This window comes from Arachis hypogaea, chromosome 9, assembly GCF_003086295.3.
Source record: "Arachis hypogaea cultivar Tifrunner chromosome 9, arahy.Tifrunner.gnm2.J5K5, whole genome shotgun sequence".
Taxonomy (NCBI): Eukaryota; Viridiplantae; Streptophyta; class Magnoliopsida; order Fabales; family Fabaceae; genus Arachis; species Arachis hypogaea.
In genome coordinates this window covers 8,501,391-8,519,686 of record NC_092044.1, presented here as the reverse complement: position 1 = coordinate 8,519,686, position 18,296 = coordinate 8,501,391, and the positions used below count along the sequence as shown (strand labels likewise).

At 30.7% G+C, this 18,296-nt stretch overlaps 1 long non-coding RNA gene across 1 annotated transcript; it reads right to left on the bottom strand.

The window, feature by feature from the left end:
• Positions 1-11,107: 11,107 nt before the first annotated feature.
• Positions 11,108-12,338, bottom strand: LOC112710256 (uncharacterized). The gene is made up of 2 exons (XR_003156771.2): positions 12,156-12,338; positions 11,108-11,640 (listed from the first exon to the last, which is right to left on the bottom strand). It is a non-coding gene; the product is annotated as an uncharacterized lncRNA (long non-coding RNA).
• Between the last annotated feature and the right edge of the window lie 5,958 nt (positions 12,339-18,296).

The window sequence follows — 18,296 nt, the reverse complement described above, 5'->3', positions numbered from 1 at the left end:
AGGCACTAAACAAGTCAAGGAAACGATGATTGATATGCTGCGAAAAGAGTACGAGATGTTTAACATAAAAGATGGAGAAAGTATTGATGAATTTTTTTAGAGATTCTCAACCATAATCAACAACCTTGATGCTATGGGTACAACCTACTCAGAACAAACCCTAGTGAGAAAAATCCTTAGAAGCCTCACAAAGGAATAGGAAACAATGACCAGTGTTCTAGCCGAAAGCAATAACCTAAGTCCCATAACCTATGATGAGCTGAGGGAGAAGCTCCTTGCCTATGAAACCACAAACACAAACCAAGACTCAAAGAAAAATGGGATAGCCCTTAAGTCAAGAGTTGAATCAAAAGAAAGCGAGTCTAGTGATAGTTTTTCAGATAATGATGAACTTGTGTTTTTTGCTAGGAGACTTAGAAGGCTAATGAGGAACAAAGGCAAGTACAAAGGTTCAAGTTCAAAGGAGTACAAGAAGGGCATGAGTAAAGTGATTTGTCTCTATTGCAAGGAGGCTGGGCATCTCAAGTACAACTGTCCGAAACTCAAAAAGGAGGATAAAGGAAAGAAAGAAAAGAATAGAGTGCTCATAGCATCTTGGGAGGATCTTGAGAGTGATTCGGAAGAGAAAGAAGACTCCAAATGTGAAGCTCAGATTTGTCACATGCCTGGTGAGGATCAACTCGATGAGGTAAATTATTATGACTTGTCCATAGATGATTTACATGTTATCATTGATGATGTCATCCTCAATTCTGAAAAATTATTGAATAGATATAATAAATGCAAACCTGAAAAAGAAATGCTTAAAGCTGAAAATGATTTTTTGAGAGAAAAGGTGAAGAAAACTGAATGTGCTTTGGATATTATAGAAGAAAACAGATTTCTAAAATCTGAACTTGAAAAAGTAAAAGGAAAGCATATTGTGGATCCTTCTCAAGAGTTTATTGCTGAAAATGAAAGATTAAATGAAATGATTAAATGATTGAATGGTGACTTAGCAAAATTTTCTCAAAGTTTTAGCAACTTGGATAAATTACTTGCAAGTCAAAGACCATTGTTTGAAAAATATGGTTTAGGATATGTGACAAATGATGATGCCATTTTTGATAGATCTCCTACAATATTTTTGACCTCTTCATCGAAAACTAAGTCCAACATGAACAAATCTGTTTTGGGATATGTTCCTATATATGAAGAAAAATCTGGAAGTTCCTCTTCAAATGAAAATGCTTTGTCTTCAAGAAACGAAACTGTTTCTAACAAGTCGGGTCTAGGCTATGTTCCAACCAATGAGGTTACACTAAAAAAACTAACATTTAACAATAGAACCTCATCTTCAAAAAGTCAAAACACAGTAAAAAATTCTAGTTGGAATGCTTTTGCAAAGAGGAACAATCATAACAAAAATCATTTTGTCAAAAGAAATGCACCTCTTCCAAAAACCATAAAATTTCAGTCCTTTAATCATTTTCAGCATCATAACTCTCTTCCATCTCAGCAACATGCATCAAAAAATTATTGTTTTAATTGTAAGAAATTCGATCACTCATATTCACAATGCTTCATTGAAAAAAGAATAGTAGGAAATCAAATTTACAATGTTGTCTATGATTTCAATGCACTTGGGCAACCAAGGTGGATTAACTTCAAAGGATCCAAATTAATTTGGATACCTAAGATTACTTGAAGTTTTAATGCAGATTTGCCTAGAATCCAAGAACAAAAAGAATACGTGGTACTTGGATAGTAGAAGCTCAAGGCACATGACTGGAAGGTCAACCTTCTTCATCAAACTCAACAAGTATGATGGAGGTTTTGTGACCTTTAGAGATGATGAAAAAGGTAAAATTGAGCTGTTGGAAAAGTAGGTAATAATCACTCTACTTTCATTGATGATGTTTTTTTGGTAAATGGCTTGAGGTATAATCTTTTGAGTATAAGTCAATTGTATGATTTGGGCTATTTGGTGATTTTTAAAAGATTGGAATGCTGTGTTGTGAATGAAAAGACCAATAAAGTGTTGTTTATTGCTAAGCATTGTAATAATGTGTATGGACTTACCCTTGATGAACTAAATGATCAAAATGTAGCTTGTTTTCATTCTAAAGAATCTGAAAAGTGGTTATGGTACAAGAGATTGGGTCATACAAGTATGTTTCAAATAAATAAACTTGTCAAGAAAGGATTAGTAAGAGGTCTTCCTTTAATAAGGCTTGACAAAGACATCACTTATGATACTTGCCAAATGGGAAAACAAATAAAGAGTTCGTTTAAATCAAAGGAAGGCATCTCTAATAAAAGACCACTTAAATTGCTACATATTGATTTATTTGGTCCAATAAGAACTCAAAGTTTAGGTGGTAAACATTATAGTTTAGTAATTGTGGATGACTATTCTAAGTTTGGTTGGGTTTTATTTCTTGCACACAAAATGAAGCATTTTCGGCCTTTGAAATTTTTAGCAAGAAAGTTCAAAATGAAAAGGATTTAAGGATCTCTTCTCTAAGAAGTGATCATGGAACTGAATTTGAAAACTAATTATTTGAATCATTTTGTGAGAAATTTGGAATATCTCACAACTTCTCTTGTCCAAGGACACCACAACAAAATGGTGTCATGGAAAGAAGAAATAGAAGCATTCAAGAAATGACAAGCGCCATGCTTTGTGAGACTAATGTTTCAAAATTCCTTTGAGATGGAGCAGTTAACACAGCTTGCCACATTTTGAATAGAACTATCATAAGGATATTTTTGAAGAAAACACCTTATGAACTTTGGAAAGGTCACCTACCAAATTTAAATTACTTGCATATATTTGGATGCAAATGTTTTGTTCTAAATAACAAAGATAATTTGGAAAATTTTGATCCAAAGGCATATGAGTGTTTATTTGTAGGATATTCCACAACTAGTAAAGCATATAGAGTTTATCATCAAGATGCTAGAATAATTGAGGAGTCCATACATGTTACATTTTGTGATACTAACTTGGTTCAAAGTATTTTGGAGGATTGTGATGCAGGAAACCAGGCTAAAAAATATTATGAAAAGGGCCAAAATCATGAGAGTGAAAATTCTGAGCTAAATGAATCTGAAACTGCAGCTACAGAAAATCCTGCACGAGACAATTCTATTTTGTCTCATGAATCTGGTGAAAATCGTGAAACCACCAGTTCATTGAATCCTTCAGTGGCTGAATCTACTTCTAAATCCACAAGACCTCGTGAATGGAGATTCCTCAAGAACTATCCTCAGGAGTTTGTCATTGGGGATGTCTCACAAGGTGTCAAAACTCGTTTCTCCACTAGAAAAGCAAATGAAGAAATAAACATTGCTTTTTTTCTCTCAAATGGAGCCTCAAAACATCAAGGAAGCTCTTGATGATCTCTCTTGGGTAAAGGCAATGGAGGAAGAGCTTTATGAGTTTGAAAAGAACCAAGTTTGGACACTTGTTCCAAAGCCAAATAGAAAGAAAGTGACTGGTACCAAGTGGATATTTCAGAACAAGCTAGGAGAATATGGTAGCATTGTAAAAAACAAAGCAAGGCTAGTGGCACATGGATATGACCAAGAAGAGGGAATAGATTTTGATGAATCCTTTGCCCATGTTATCCAAATGGAAGCCATAAGACTTCTTCTAGTTTATGTTGCTTTTTGTGGTTTTAAATTATATCAAATGGATGTGAAATGTGCGTTCTTGAATGGTGTGATAGATAGAGAAGTGTATGTGACATAGCCGCCTGGTTTTGAAAATAAGAAATTTTCTAACCATATTTTCAAACTATTTAAAGCTCTCTATGGTTTAAGATAAGCTCCTAGAGCTTGGTATGAGAGACTTAGCTCTTTTCTTTTGAAAAATGGTTTTCAAAGAGGTACCACAGACACTACTTTATTTATCAAGAATTCTAATGATTCTTTCATTCTAGTCCAAATTTATGTTGATGACATTATTTTTGGATCAGCCAATGAATCCCTTTGTACTGAATTTGGAAAACTCGTGACAAGTAAATTTGACATGAGTATGATGGGTGAACATAATTTTTTGCTTGGGTTTCAAATTAAGCAAATTGAAAATGGTATTTTTATTCACCAAGAGAAGTATGGCAAGAAACTAGTTAAAAAATTTGGTATGGATAATGGCAAACCCATGGAAACTCCCATGCACTCTAATTCAAAATTAGAAAAGGGAGAAACTGAGAAAGATGTAGATGAGACTAGGTATAGAGGAATGATTGGCTCTCTTATGTACTTAACTTCCTCTAGACCTGATATTGTGCAAAGTGTTGGAATGTGTTCAAGATTTCAATCAAAACCAAAAGAGTACATCTTTCTGCAGTTAAGAGGATCATTAGATATGTTCATGGCACATCCAATTTTGGTTTATGGTATCCTAAGATTGATGATTTTTCTTTAGTTGGTTATTGTGATGCAGATTTTGCTGGAGATAGAGTTGATAGGAGGAGTACATCAGGCATTTGTTGCTTCCTTGGAAAGTCTCTGAACGTATGGTCAAGTAAGAAGCACTCCACAGTGGCTTTATCCATTGCAGAGGCTGAGTGTACAGCTGCTTCTTCTTGCTGTTCTCAGCTTATTTGGTTGAAAACTCAACTTGCTGATTATAAATTAAATGCTGAAAATATTTTCTTGCTGTGTGATAATGAATGTCATTTATATTTCAAAAAATCATGTTTTGCACTCTAGAACTAAACATATTGAAGTGAGATTTCACTCAATAAGAGAACATGTTCAAAAGGAGAATATTAGCATTCAATTTGTTAAATCAGAGGACCAATTAGCAGATATTTTTACCAAACCACTAGTTGAAGATAGATTCTGCATGCTTAGGACTAAACTAGGGATTTTAAGTCATTATTCATTATTTGCGCATTGCTGATGTATTTGCTGAAGTTTTTGTCTCACAGGTTGGGATGAGACAATTCTGGGCAAATGAAGAACCATCTTTGAGAACTTCATTTTTTGGGCTTTTATGCATGTGTGGAATCAGTTGGGCCAACCTTAAAATTTAGATTCTGTGTGATCCGATGTGTTTCCTTAATTTAAACCATCTCTGGGCCCAAATGAGTGTTACATTGTCCACATGTCCTTTTATTTTGTCTTTTAGTAAAAAGGTTTCATTTTTTTAATTTTAATTTATTTTACTTTTCAATATTTAAATAAAATCAAATAAATTTTTGTGATGTCAAGTCTTTTCTATGTCTAGTCATAGTGATACAGCTGCATGGGTACAAGAAACTTCTATTTTTTAGCAGTTACTAAACCTCTCTCCTCAAAAAGCCTTCCATTGATCCCTTTGCACACAAATCACACTTCATGACCTTCCATTTAAACTACAACCCTCACAGTTTTAGGTCTGCCATGAATAATGATTTTTATGAAGGAGTTATTAAGTACCGTACCCTGTGTCTCACTTATCTTGCTGATTTACCCAATCTGAAAAAGAAAGATTTTTCTTTTGTTAAAAATTTAAAATTTCTGGACTGGAATCATCTCTTTAACATCAAAAAGCCAGTGTACCCACTTTTAGTCAAAGAGTTTTATGCAAATATGACTTATCATGAGGGCAGTGTTCATTCTTATGTCAAAGGATGAGACATTGTGTTAAACAATGAAACTATCAGTGATTCCTTGAAGTACACTGATATTGGGGCTTGTGCATATACTTCGGGTAAGTAGGATGAAGGAGTTGGTGTCTCTTTTAATGATACTCTGGCTTATGTATGTGAACACATTTCTCTGATTGATGGTATCACACCCACTCACAAGGCCTTGGGTTATAATCGGGCTCAGCTGCACCATATAGTAAATCATATTATCCTTCCTCAGAGTTGTTCATACCAAAGGGTATCTTACACTGATACTCTTGTTTTGTATGCTATTCTCACAAAAACAGAAATCTCTTTTGCTTATTTAATGGTTAGATATATGTTTGATTCTGTTCGAAGTGAGAAAGACAAAGCTCTTCTTTATGGCATGTTCTTAACTTGTATTTTTGAACATTTTGGTGTTGCTTTGTCCAATGAGCCATATGAAAATAGACACTCATATCTAAAAGAAGGTGGTTCAGTGAAACAGCAGAGAAAGGGACCCACTCGCTCTGAAAGGGTGGTTCTAGATGATGATGATGATGAATCCATTCCTCAGTATTCTCCCCCACCTTCTACCGAGGGTATCTCAGTCTCAATTGGACAAAATCTGCTCTATTTGAAATTGTTAAGGATGTGATACAAGAATTTGTCTCCTAGTCAAACCATATGATTGCTATGAGCAAATAACATAGGAAGCTAGCAAGCAAGCATGAGAACTTCCTGAGAAAATTAAGAGATAGAGTGGCTTCTTTCATGAAGTTCATTGATAATCTCCAACAGGATGAAGATGCTGCCACTGATGCTGATGAAGAGGCTAATTCTGAGGAGGATGGCTCAGATGCCTGAAATTGTCTCATAATTAATACTGCCTTGTGTTTACTTTTGTCTCATGAAAACTGTTGTCATTTACTTTTGAACTACTCTATGTTTTATTTTGGATGACTGTAATACGTTTAACTACTGTTGCACTTAGTTAATTACCTAATTGTTTTTAGACTTTGCACTAATACTTCGTTGTAGGCTTTAGCTCACTTTTGTTCCATCTTTGATGACAAAAAGGAGAGTAGTTGCATAGTTGTCTACTGTATAGTTGCATGTGAATATTTGCTGTTGTGACATTTTTTTGCGAATTGAACTTGAAAGCTTGATGCCACTATGAGCACGCTGTAATAATCATATTTGACCTCACCTCACAAGATTTATTGCTTGGTCATGCCTTTGTGAGCCTTAATGCTCTGCTTTGTTCAATTTTGAGCAGTTTTGTAATCTGTCAAAGTTTGGGCTGGACAATTGTGATTATTGTTTATATGTTTTGTTCAATCTTGAGATAGATATTTTGTTGTTTAATTTGCAAAATCCCTTGATGCAGGTTCATGAGAGGTTAAACTGTTTGAAAATCTTGCTGATTACTTCATCCATGGTTAACATAGTGCATGTAGTATATTATTATGTTTCCTATGAGTACATGCAAACAGGAAAGAAAAAAAGAGCATAAATCTAGGGGGAGCTACTCTTGAAAAAGAAAGGGGGAGCAACACAAAAGCAAGTGACCTCACTCAAAGGGAAGTTTCTTAACTTTATCCAAATTCAATTCCTTATGATCATTGTTTCAATTATGTTTGTCATTAAGGGAGAGATTGTTGGGTTGAGAAATTAACTAATATCAATAATGATGACAAACATTATTGGGTTAATCATTCAATTAGTTGTTAATTGTGTTTGCTAAAGTGATGCAAGCCAAAGAAATAAAATAGTTGCAGCAGTCAAAACAGATAGAAAAATAACCAAGTCTCTCAATGGGCTCTCAAACACTCAAAGCCCAAAGGAATATTGCAAAAATCAGCTGGATTGAATGGAAAGATATCCAATCCAAGCTCAATTAGCATTCATCAAGCTGAAGCATTCCCAATACACCTCACAAGTTTGCTTCGGTCAGAACCTCAGAGAAAAAGAGAGAAAAAGCTTTGTTCTTCCTCTTGCTCATTTCATCAAAGAAGAAAAAAAGAGAAAGGTTAAGCAAAAAGCAAATGTCTAATCGCCAAAATCAAGTCGTATTAAGCTAAGTCAGAAGATAAAGGTGATTTATTTCCATTTGCATTCATGTTAATTTCTTCACTCCTTCTCCAACTTTCTGCGATACCATTTTTGGTTAAATGAAGAAAGAAGTCTTTGATCTCTACTGCTATAAATCAATGGTTCACAAAGTTTCTTGGAGCCAAAGCACACTTTTAATGGTTCAGATATAGGATTACCATTGAACAAATGTTTCATTGCTTCCTTGAGACCTTCGGTCAACTAAGAGGGTCAGATTCAAAATTCCTAAATTAGGAATTTATTGAAAAGAGTGAAATGGTATGTTGGTAGCACACAGTTTGAGGAGTTGACTTGGAAGAGAGCAACTCAGCAACATACAAGGAGATACAAAAGAAAATTGTTCACTCTTCTGAAGGTAAAGAGAGAGAACCAGGGTTTTGAAGTTCATGTTCTGAGAAGTGTTCTCTGAAAAAGTTCATCAACTTTGACAGTGCTTCCTAATCAAAGGAGCATTCCGCCAGAATGAGAAACTAAATCAGAGTCAAGTAAATCTGGTTCATCACATAACAACAAAGGCTGTTGAAGCATCAATTTCCTTCATGTTTTACATATTGTAATTTTATTTTTAATGTATATCTTTCTGTAATTTATTGAGAGGTAAAAGGCAGAAAGAGAAAGCTTATGAAAAAGCCAAAGAGTGATAAAAGGCTGAGTAATATACTTGAGTGAAAAACCTAGAGTATTTCAGATTTCTTTAGGCTGTTTCTATTGTTTTGTATCCAGTACCTTTGAGGTACCCCTTTTTTAGTTGGGTAAGCACTAAGAATGAAGAGTTAGGTATTAGCATAGCCAAGTCAAGTAAGGTTAGAACTTGAAAGTGAAAGGATTGTGTCAATTCTGTGGAATTGGTGTATGTAATACTTTAACTATAGTGGAAATTCCATCATGCTGCTGGGTTCAAACAGATTCAGACTGAAAGCTTGTAATCAAAGGGGTATTTCATTAAAGTAAAAGAAGCTCATAGATTCAACCCCCTTCTCTAACCTTCTACAACCTTCATATATGTTTTAAATTAATTTCAATATTATGTTATATTAATTATAAGCTTATTGTTTTATTTTAATCACACTTATTGAATTAAAAAATAGATCAAAGAAGCATCAAATTAGAATTTATAGACAAATTCAAGTTCAAATACAGATATCAACTTTTCGGTAACAAGTTTCTTCTTTATAAATAAGTGCATCATAAATAAATTTCTTTATAAATAAGTTTTTTTATAAATTATTATTAAAACTTTAAAGATCCGGTTTTTACTTGATTTGGACTCGGTATATTTGTGGTCTGAAAATGTTTATGTTTCATCGAGTTTAGGATCGGGTTAATGTCTAAAAATTAGACCCAGTGTATATTTAAGATCAGATTTGGGTCAGAACAAATTCGATTTCACCCGGCGTATAAACACCCCTAGTAGTTAGATTAAGTGTGATTAATTAAAAATTAAGTAAAGTGAAAAATAAACTCCTAAAAATTTATATTTTGAATAAATTAATTTTTTTTAAATACCAATAAAACTTTTTAAGACAACAAATGTAAATAAGTTAGTTCAGACATTTTACTCTAATTATAAGAGCTAATCTTAAAAATTTGTAAAAAAATAATATTTGTAAAATATAATTGGACGGGGTCTAAAGAAGACTCTATTATTAAAAGGCATGAGTAAAAAAGATTTTTTACTTTTTTTTTGGTTAAAGTAGCATGTTTTTATTGTTTTCCTCTTTTGGCGCATTAACGGTTAAAACCTATGAATAAGTTCATTTATTTTGGTTGCGAAACTTATTAGAAAAATTGGTCTTAAATAAATTTTAAAAAAATAATGTTTTTTAAAAATAACTTAAAGCATCATTAAATATTAAAGTTAACCTTTTTTTTAAAAAAAGGCAAATAAGGTGGTTTCCATCCAATTATAATTTTGTTTTTATGTTTGTGAATTAGTTTTTATAAAAATACTATATACACGTCAACAATCAATTATTATTATATATTTGTGTATAAATATATATTATTTAAGTTATTTTTAATAAATATTTTATATTTTAATATATATTTATAATATAAGTGACTGATTTAAATAGTAAATTTTTTATGTACACCTGAAATAGTTATAACTCTGTAAATGAATTTATCTCGTTTTTAATGACAAAAATTTTAATGTTTAATAAATTATATTTAACAAAATTAGTTTAATCTAACTTGATTAATTTTAAAGTTTGGAAATTCAATTAATAATATTTATTATTTAACATTATTCAAAAATATATAATTTAAAAATTATAATTTAGAATCAAACGCTATTTAATTTAAACTCAATATAACTATTAGAATTAAATATGTGATCAAAATATCAACTAAAATTTAACACGTTATGAAATAAAACAAAATATGAATTGAAGAAATGAATAAATAAATAAAAATTATTTTTTAAGAAAAATAAAATTTTATTTTTACATCAAGAGGTTATATTTAAATTAAATAAAACTTTAAAATCCTAAAATTTTTTTAAAATCCAATTAAATGGATTATAAAATTATAAATTTTAATATTTAAATTTAGAGTTATATTTATTAATTTAAAGTAAAGTTTATTTAATTTTGAATTATAAATTAGTGTATCTTAAATAATATTAATTAATGAATTATTAATGTATTATATTAATAATAAAATTATACTAAACTACTTTGTTAAAATTATTTTTACTAGTTATAAAAGTTTTGAAACTAAAAAAAAAGTAGAAGCGAAGACACAATGCTTTACTCCAGAAAAGATAATTAAAATAAAGAGTACACTTCGATAAAGACACTAAAATATTTTTTTTAAAGGCGTTTATATATATCATGATATTATTAGATATCTTTATTAAATCAGCTAATAATTTATTTTTTAATAAACGAGATTAAAATCGGTTTATTATAGCAACAATAATAAATCCAATTATCTGCACTATAATTATTAAATTCGATTTGATCCGACCAATTTACACAATCTAAATTGAATTATGTTTAAATTTTTTGATAAAAAAGATAAATATATCCCTGATTTTTATCAAAAACAAAAACAAAAAAAACATAATCCAGTGGGTTATGTAAATTAATCGGTTCGACCGAATCTGATAACAATTGGGTTTATTATTATTGTTATATAAAAATCGGTTTTATTCTAATTTGTTAAAAAATTTGAAAATAATCGATTCATTAATACGTCTAATAATAATATGACATATAAATATCTTTACAAAAAATGTTTTACGCGTCTTTATGGGACCATCTTCCTTAAAATAAAACATTGTTATTGCCCTGCCTTTCAATATATAGTCATGTACAAGCCCAGTTCAATTACATATTATATATAAATATTGTTTTTTTATTTTTTAAATTAAAATTAATTAACCAACTTAATCTAACCACAAGTTTAATAATGATCTTATTTTTTTAATAATAACTACTATTATATATAAATAATGATCTTATTTCTCACAAGACACTTGACACTTGCTAGATCATCAACACTTTTTAACAAATTGTCTGAGAGAAGTCCATACTTTTGTAACATTTGTTTTCTATACATGTAGAAAAAAAAATATAATTCTACACTGTAGAACTCGTTATATATGAAACCATCCAATGGTTAAGAACGGATATTGGTGGAGGTGTAGGTAGTGGCACCATAGACGTAGAGTCAAGTGGATGACCTAAACATTTTATTTAGTTGTGAGGAGGAGAATTAATGCGACGACGACGAGAAAAAATAGAAGGAAGGGGAGGAGGAGGAGGATTAATACGATGAGGACGACGAAGAGAAGGATTCATACGACGACGCTTAAGACGCCTTCCACTAAGAAAATAACCAAGTGAATAAGTAGTATATTGATTCTTTTTAGCTTTAGGTAGCTCAGAAGGCATAGTCCATTGAAAATTCTTGAAATGGTAACCACCATAACTACCTGTTGAATTTTCTAATTCATAAAATATAATATTATGTACTGAAATTATTTTCTCTAATGGATAAATAAGAGAATAAAAAAATAAGAAAGTTAAGATTGTAGCAATGTTTAAAAAAATTATACCTAATGTTAAAGAATAAAGTTGCTTCCAAAATAATTAAACACAAGAATATGAAAATGGGAATTTTATTATGCAGGAAGGATTAATAAATGAAGGGAGCATACATAATTGGATAATAATAATAATAATATGCATATGAAGTTAAAATTGTTTCGACTATCTTATAAGAAGTTATTGATTTTCATTATTAATTTTACTTTTTGAACTGATTATAAATATAAAATACATATTAAAATATAAATATATATTAAAAATAAATTAAATATATAATGACTGATTTAATGGTTAAATTTGTATATGTACATAATATTTTTAATATATATATGTGCTAATTAATTAAAAAAATGAAAATTATATCATGTAGGTGAAATTAAAGAAGCAAGAGAAAACTCACCTTCGGATAATTCATGAGTCAAGACATGAGAAGATAAGAGAGAAGCAAAAATAAGAAAAGAAAGATAGGCTTTTGAATTAGTCATCATATGACTACTCATCAGCATGCAGGTCCGTGCAACTAAAAAGAAAGAAGCGAATATATATATATATATATATAGAAAATAAAAAGAATAATGTAAAGGTGGCAATGGAAAAAAGTATAAATTATTTTATCTAACACCCTTCTTATATATATATATATACAGAGGTTGAGAATGTTTAATAAAATAAAATTATAAATGGTAGCTACATACAAGGAATCATAAAGCGTGCAAAGATGCATGCTCCCTTAACCAATATAAAAAGCCAAGAGTTAAGTATATACTAGAAGAATATATAATATTTTTTTTCTTTTATCAATATTAGAATTTAGAAGAATATATAACACTAACAATAAAGCTTTTGAATTATGTGCAAATCAGTCTATGACATAATAATTGAGAACTTTTAGTAATTTCACATTGTGAAACTGAAATACTATCTAATTTGTAACCTTCTTTCTTTCAATCTTTTATGATTGTTACATTTATTTGAATATACATGAATGAAATTTATGCATTGTAAAAAAAAAAAAAAATATATTGTACAAAGCTTTTTGAAAGATATAAAAAAAAATCTAAAAATTTACATTTCTCTTCATATTATCTTCTTTCAAAAAGATTACCACCATAATTTTTTATTAATTTTATTATCACTTTTTAACAATTTTTTTTTAAATGAAATTCAATTCATCCTTACATCGTTAATTAATATAATGGCTACTATGGTCCTCAAAGCATAAAAAATGTGAGCACTATTGAATGTCCTGAAATGCTACACGGCAATATATAATAACATTTTCTTTTATATTTCTTTTTTTTTTTTATTTGGCATTGGCTTTTGAAAAATGAAAGCCACAAATTCACAATACTTATTGGCATGGTCCAATCTCAAACGAATATATATTTTTTACGGCCTTTCTAATTTTTTTATTAACACCTTTTTAAGGTTTGTATTGAAGATACTGTTGCTTTAAAAATTAAGAAAAAAAAGTTTATTGTGACAGTTTTTTAAGGTTTGTAGATTTTCTTTTGTTTTTTTCTTTAAATTTGACTTGCCCCCCTTATCAAAACTATTCAAAGAGACTCGGTTCTGTGGCAGAAATTTAGTACCTAACTTATTTGTTGGCCTTATATAATTACATCCCAAGTTTGATTTCCAGTTATAATTGGATATGATAAAATTTGTATTGTGTGTGAGTGTGGTGTGCGTGAGTGAAAAATATCTAAAATTAAGAGTTGTTTAATTCATCCATAAAAAAAATTTGACTCGGCCCTTTTATGTGAATTATTTTTTTTATGCTCTATTTAATTTTTTTCATATTATCATCTCTTTTAACATAAATTGGTTATATAAAATCACAACGAAATAACTTTTTAAATTTTAAACTCTAAATCATAACAAGAAGAGAAATAGACCGAGCTGAACATTACCGTAGACAAACTTAACTCAATCATATTATAAATATATAATCCAATTCTAATCTTGTTATCTATTATAGTCTTTTTATGTTTAAATTTGGCTTATTTAAAAGTCCGAAAACTAACAAGTCTATTTAAAAAATATATTTCACAAAATTATAATTCACAACAATAAATTAGTGACTCAATTCTTTGACTGAATTAATTATTACTTCGATTCTAATAATTATAAATGAATATTAAAATTTTCACACATTAAGCCCATTATGATTCTATATATTTTTTCTTGGCTTATTTTCCCAGGCCATCTCTATTATATATAGATCTCTCCTCTCTTGCCATAGTCGCTTGGCTGGAGTTATTTTGAACTTATTTCCTTTTTAATTCGTTTATGCAAAAAAAAATTAATTTTTTAGTGCTTAATTTGTCTAATTTATTTTTTTATATAAAAAATTAAATGTTCAAAATTTATTAAACATTATTTATTTATCTTTTCAATAAATTAGGTACATATTAAAAATACCATAGCAACTATTATGTAAAAAATATTTATTATTATCAATTGTTTTCTCTTTTTTTTTCACTAATATTATCGATTTTGTTGGTTATTGTCATTACTTTACTTCTTTTTTCTTTTGAACGGCGTTATCATTTGAGTCTATACTTTATTTAATATTTTTTTTGTTTTTCACGACATTCTTAATCTAATAGATGATTAATTCGTAGCAAATCTCAACTCTATTTCAAAGTTTTTGTTAGTGGATAATGAATTAACCCAAATTAATTTATCTAATATTTTAATAAAAAGACGTCTTCAGTAGTCTCCTAACTAAGCCAATGTTTAAATAATTTTTAAAATTTTAATTTTAATGTACTATCAATATAAAATAATTTTATACATGTATTCAATTACAATATCACGTCAATAAAAAAATCTTTTTACAATGATCGCATGAATAATAATTCAAAAAAACGGATGTTATTCTATAAATGTATTAAAATTAAACTAAAAAATGTTTAAAATGTAACTCAAACATAAGCATAAAAGTGTATTGAACTATTGATTAACTTAGTAGTGCTACTAAACAGAGCTTCTTTGATCGTTAGAGTAAAATGTTAATCCTAATAAAGAGAAAAAGATAAATTCATCCTTAATTTTTGGGTTTGTGAATATTTAAATCTTTGAAAATTTAAAAATACATTCAAATTTTAACTTTTTCAAAATCTGGACGCATTGATTTTTGGGTTTAATTTATTCCATTTTAAAAATTCTCTCACATGTGTGCATCCGTGTAACACCCTATCACACTGAACTTTACGCTTAAGCCGTAAAACAGAGTTGGTGTGGTATTACGACCTCTAAAATAAAATGTATACATATAATAGCAGAAAAATTATAATATACTAGGAGTTTTGAAGAATAGATGAAATAAAAATCACGAAATAAAAACGCAATGCTCAGGAAACGAGTTAACTTGCGTGCTAAGAAAACTGTAACTATCAAGCATAAAGTAACAAAAGTAGGAATAGACGGCCAAAGATACAAAAGATCAAGCTCCTAACGAAGTCAAGACTGGTCGAAGAATATATATATACACATATAAATACATATCCAAAATCCCAAATTTACATAAACAAAATCTTGTCTCTCCATAAGCCTCTAAGAGGATCAAAAGGAACAAGCCATGCAGAGAGAAAGCTAAGTACATATATATATAACTACACAATCCTAAAAAGGCAACTCGATAACCACTTCGCTTCAAAAGCTTGGACGCCTAAGGAGGTGCTTTTCGACCTGCATCTGAAAACAATAACATAGTATGGGGTGAGAACCAGAGGTTCTCAGTATGGTAAAGGCACCGCACATATAAGATATAAGGTCTTGAAAATGCCAGATGCAATCCTAGAACACCGACACTCAGATTATAGAGCTTAAAATATTAAATAGAAGTCATAAAATGTGGTTTACTAAGAGTATTTAAACCTAATTAAACTTAATCTTGAATCTAAGTCCTATTCCCTTTCCTCCATACTTCCATCTGCGACAACATTTCACAGACAAATAAGTAGATAAAAGCAAATACAAGAAGGTTACAAGTACTGCAAGTAGCAAATATACATTTAACATAGCAAATGCACTTAGGCACACTCAGTTAAAGCACAAGCAAGTAGTTCAAGTAATATGTACATGATGTATGCTTATCCTATGGCTGATGAGTCTTATCTGTCGGTTATCAAACCAACCCGACAAGTCCGGTTTGCTAAACCATTGGACTATCCCTCGATGCGCATTCCCATGAGTCTATACATAGCTTTTTCTCATATATATATCAAATCGCTCAATGGGGGTATCATTCCCGAGAATTTATAAGTGCCCGATCACTCTTACGTCATAGGGTCAATAGAGTATCGAGTTTTCAACCTGGTACATGTGGTGGCAAGTCACGATACTTTACCCAGAGAATCTCGTATCTCAGATCATTTAATTAATCAAGCCAAGTATCATACATGATCATCCGTAACATTTCATAATCAATTCATCACTTTTTAGCTTTATTTCGTCTCCAAGTTATCCCTATTTCCTAACTTCATCTGATTATCAGGTTTAATACTATTATTTATGACTAAAGGAATGAAAATATAGGTTTAAAAGTTTGAAATAGGATTTTAAAACTCAAAAACTATGTTTGCTGGAACAGGGGCCACGCGTACGCGTGGCTCATGCGTACGCGTGAAAGTGTAAAAAATGCAGCTTGCACGCGTCCCCTTGTCATGCGTACGCGTAAATGAATACTTCATGTCACGCGTATGCGTGGGTCATGCGTACGCGTGGACATGCGTGCTTGTCCATTACTCGCACGCGTAGGGCTACTCGTGCATGCATAGTTTAAAATTCCATGCCACGTGTACGCGTGGGCCACACACGTCCACACGTACGCGTGGACGTACGTTTTTCCAAAAAAAAAAAAACAACAGATCAACCAGAAAGCTGCATAATCATGGAGTGTCTAGCTGCATAATTACAGATTTCACACCAAAACTTTCGACGTGCATAACTTAATCGTTTTAAATCGTTTTCCTTCCGTTCTTTGAACGGCTGACGGAGGAAAAATTTCGGTAAAAATTTTCACAAAAATATTGCGTTGCAAGTATAGTTCTAAACCGACAATTAAACCTCAATCAATATTTAAATTGTTTGTCACTTAAGCAAACCTAATAAAATTAACCGAAGTATTTAAATCTCGGGTCGTCTCTCAAGGAATTGCAGGGAAGTGTAGTTTATTATTGGTTATGAGATTGTATCTTTTTGGGTTTTGAGTTTAATAAGCAAGGAATGTAAATAACAAGGAAATAAAATAACAACTATGAAAAGTTTCAACAAGGATTGAGAATTGGAATTCCTATCATTATTATCATCATCAATTGTAATGGTAATTGCCTTTTACTTTCACTTAGTTAACCTCTAATAATGAAGGAAAGTCAAGTGGTTAAAATCAACTTAAGTTCACAAGTCCTAATCAAAGATTAGATTTAGTGAAGTTTAAGCCAACTAGCAATTTTCAATCACCAATCAATAGATGACTTTTGATAACTTAAGAGTCTCTAAAGAATCAATCAAAGTCAAGAACATAAAAATCTATTTTAAAACCCAACCAAACATTTTATCAAACATTTGGAAGGTATAAAATAAGAACATAGAACACTAATGAGAGAATATAAAATCTAAGACTAACAACATGCAAAGGAATAACAATAGCAAAGTAATTGAGCAATAAGAAACATGAAACATAAATTGCATTAATATGGATTAAAGAAAAAAGAGGAATTCATACACTAAATTGGCAATATAAAGGAATCAACAAGAGAAGTAGATAAACAAAAGTAATAGAACAAATAAAAGTAGAAGAAACCTAAATTAAAGCAAGGTATAGATATGAATTTGAGAAGAAATAAACCTAAAAACCATAAAACCTAGAGAGAGAAGAGACTAAAAAACTACATCTAAAACCTAAAATTGTATGAATGAAAGTGTATAATGAATCCCCCACTCTGCAGTCTCTAATCTATGTTTTCGGGCTTGGAACTGGCCAAAACCAGCTCAGAAATCGCCCCCAGTGTTTTCTGATATCTGCAGCACGTGATGCAAGGTCACGCATACGCATCGCTGCGCAAATTTCTAGTCACGTGTACGCGTCGCTGCTTGCTGCACTGGTCACGCTGATCCGGCAACGTGCATGCATGGGCGACGCATGCGAGTCACCTAACTGCAAGGCAACTATGACAAATTGCATATCATTTTGAAGCCCCAGATATTAGCTTTCCAACGCAATTAGAACCGCCTCATTCGGACCTCTGCAGCTCAAGTTATGATCGATTTAGTACGAAGAGTTCAGGATTGACAGCTTAGCAATTCCTTCAATTTCTTGTGTTCCTTCCACTTTTGCATACTTCCTTTCCATTCTCTAAGCTATTCCTGCCCTATAAACCCTGGAAACACTTAACAAACATATCACGACATCAAATGGTAATAAGAGAGGATTAAAATTAGCAAATTTAAGGCCAAAAAAGCATGTTTTCAATCGTAGAATAAAATTAGAAAGGAAAATATAAAACATGTGAATTCTATGAATAAGTGTGAA